This window comes from Dasypus novemcinctus, chromosome 1 (genome assembly GCF_030445035.2).
Source record: "Dasypus novemcinctus isolate mDasNov1 chromosome 1, mDasNov1.1.hap2, whole genome shotgun sequence".
Classification (NCBI taxonomy): domain Eukaryota; kingdom Metazoa; phylum Chordata; class Mammalia; order Cingulata; family Dasypodidae; genus Dasypus; species Dasypus novemcinctus.
The window spans coordinates 25,662,368-25,665,790 of NC_080673.1; the positions used below are offsets into that span (position 1 = coordinate 25,662,368).

Genomic DNA, 3,423 nt, shown 5'->3' on the forward strand with positions numbered 1-3,423 from the left:
TTCCCGGTGCCACTGATAAGGATAGAAGCAGTCACAGAAGAACACACAGCAAATGGACACAGAGAGCAGACAACTGGAGGGGGGGGGAGAGAAATAAATAAAAAATAAATCTTTAAAAAAAAACCACTGTTCTACATGTATTAAGTATCATTACCCCTTCTCAGTCCTCATTCTATCTCCTAGTAAGCTATACTCTAGGTTTTAAATTCATGTGTTTGTACTTCATATTTAGTTCATGTTAGTGAGATGATACAATATTTGTCCTTTCATGTCTATTCCATTCAGCATAATGTCTTCAAGTTTAAACCACATTATTATATATATCCCAATTTCATTTTTCTTACAGCAGCATAGTATTCCCTCACATGTATATTTATTTATATATTTTTATATTTATACACACATACACCAAATTTTGTTTATCATTTCATGAGTTAACAGACAGAACGGGTTTTTTCCATGTTTGGCTATTGTTAATAACGATATTGTGAGCATCAGTATGTAAATGTCTGTTCAAATCAATGTTTTTATTTCATGTGGATATTTTCCTAGTGGAGGGATAGCTAAACCACATGGCATTACCATATTTAGCTTCCTGAGGAACTGCTAAACTGTTTTCCACAGAGGTGTCATCATTGTACATTACCAAAAATCACGGAGGAGTATGACTAATTCTCCACATCCTCTCCAGAATTTGTAGTTTTCTTTTTTTTTATTATTATTTTTATAAATGGCCCTACTATGATTCTTGAGAGGATTTCTCTTTGTAGTTTTGTTTTGCATTTCTCTAATAGCTAGAGAAATTGAACAATTTCTTCATGTGTTTTTGGCCATTTGCATTTCCTATTTGGAGAAATGTCTCTTTAAGTTTTAGCCCATTTTTAATTTGGATTCCTTGCTCCTTTACTGTTGGGTTTTATGATATCTTTAAATAACATGGAAATCAGACCATTATTGGATATGTATTTTCCAAATATTTTTTCTCATTGAGTGGGCTGCCCTTTTCACTTTCTTGACAAAGTCCTGTGAAGCACAGAAGTTTTAAGTTTGAGCACATTCCAATTAACGATTTTGTTCTTTTATTGATCATGCTTTCAGTGTAAAATTTAAGATACCACCACATACGACAAGATCTTGAATCTGTTGCCTTACATTTTCTTTTTGGAGTTTTATGGTTGTAGCTTTCATATTTGGTTCTTCATTACATTTGATTTGATTTTTGTATAAAGTGTGAGATACGGTTCCCCTATTTTTCTTCTCATTATGGATATCCAATTTTTCCAGCATAATTTGCTGAATAGAAAGTTCTTCCTCAGCTGACTGGAGTTGACAGCCTTGACAAAAGCCCCTTTACGACAGATATGAAGGTCTCTTTATGAGTCATCAATTTTATTCCATTGGCCTTTTTTTGGGGGGGGATCCAATCTCTTTATTGTCAGGGTCTCCTCCCTGTGGCCTCCCCTCTCCAAACCTACAGAAAAACCCCAAGCATGGGAGTATCCTGAGATGGGAAGCAGAGTGAGGAAATCTCTGTGCTCTGCCCTCTAGCCTGGGCAGTGCAGACAGGGAGGTGTGTACAGGGAAGGGGAAGGCGGATAGCTCCACCTGGAGAAGATGTGTCACTGGCTGGGATACATGGTAGGGACAAGGTGCCTGCTGCCAGTTCTCCTCTGGTACCTGCTGGGGGGTGGCATCTAGGGGTGGGTGCCCAGCTTGTGGCCTGGGACAGAGCACACCCTTTTCCTTCCGGTGACCATCATTCCTGTCAGGCTCTTAGTGCAAGGCCCCATCCTCCGCATCTGTGTCCTGGCTGTGCTCCAGTTCTTCCTCGCTATGTGTCAGCAGCCCCTCCTCATCGCCGTCATCTCGAGTCTGTGCTTCTCCCTGGGGCATGCCTACTTCAGAAGCTGTGTCCTCTTGGGGGGCTGGTGGCCGGCTACTGGTGCCACTACTGCCACTACCACCACCACTGTCACTCTTCTTCTTGCCATCTGGGTTGGCCTTTTGCTCCTCAGCAATCTGTTCCAAGCGGCCCAGCAGGGCATCGATGTTGGACTTGATCTGTGTCAGCTCTGTCTTGATGGCCTGCAGTTCACTGCTCTTTAACTTGATCTTGGCTGACCCAGTTGTGATGGCTGTGGAGCGAGCAAAGAGCTTCACAGGTATGGTGGTTTTGACACGCCGGACCAATGGGACTGTGACCCGGGGTCGCTTCACAGGGACCGCCCTGGGCACTGGCACTGGTGAAAGGCGGCCCCGATAGTTGAAGAGCCTGTATATGGCAGAGGCTGCTCTCTTTAGTCCCTTGGGTCTATTGGGTTTGGGCTCTCCAGCCATGTTGATATCCAGGGTCTGCCCGGCCAGCACCCGCCCATTCTCTCCCAACACAGCTGCACGGGCATGGCGCTCATTGGCATACTGGACAAAGGCATAGCCCTTGTGCACCAAACAGCTGGCCACGCGACCATACTTGGAAAAGATGGTCTCCACATCTGAATTCTTCACCAAAGCTGTGTTCAGGTTTCCAATGAAGACCCGAGAGTTGATAGACTTGGGGTCATTCTTGTTGGTTACATTGCTTGTCTGGATCTTCAAGGACATGGTGGCCACCAATACCAAGGCTGAGCTCAGCCAGCTATCTCCTCCTTTGGGTTACAGAGCCAGCACCAGCTGCCTCTGGGAACAGGAATCACCCGCGCCAAGAGGTCTGGAGAAAGCCCATTGGTCTTTATGTCTGTATTTATGCCAGTACCATGTTATTTTTATCACTATTAAACTGTAGCTAGTTCACATGATTTAATGTCTAGAACTGAGAGTCCTCCAACTTCTTTCTTTCTATTTAAGATATTTCTAGCTATTCCGGATCCCTTACCCTTCCAAATAAATTCAAAAATTGGATTTTTCAAATTGCAAAATTTGCCGTGTTCCCCTCAAAATACCTTCAAAAGGAAATCCTCTTATGTTCCAATGAGCCTCTTGTGTTTGGAGGATGGAATGAGTATTCAAATTAATTCTGAAACATTTTTTAAAAAATTATTTTTCAGTAAACATTTACAGGAGAGAGGATTGTATCTCTGTACAATCTCTGTACAAAGTTTGAGCCATTGATTATGGTGTCAAACTATAAACATACTTTCTCAGTCCTATTTATCTACTCCTCAGAATATTCATGTATTTTTATTTTATTAGTATAATCAATGTATTGATTTGTGGTAGCATACAATTTATTATTCGGTCTTAAGAAGAATCTCAGTGAATTTTTTAGCAATCATTTATGAATTCCAATTCATCTAAGACTCAATTTGCAAAAAATACATTTTAATATTTCACTGAGTCGGACAGCTCAGGTATTCATTCCCAGAGAAAGTACCCATTAGGCTTAATTTGAAGAAAGAGAGGGAATAAATACAGGAATAAACATAA

At 41.5% G+C, this 3,423-nt stretch overlaps 1 pseudogene; it reads right to left on the reverse strand.

Annotated features, from left to right (window-relative positions):
- Positions 1–1,420: 1,420 nt before the first annotated feature.
- Positions 1,421–2,711, reverse strand: LOC101443115 (RNA-binding protein Raly pseudogene; annotated as a pseudogene).
- Between the last annotated feature and the right edge of the window lie 712 nt (positions 2,712–3,423).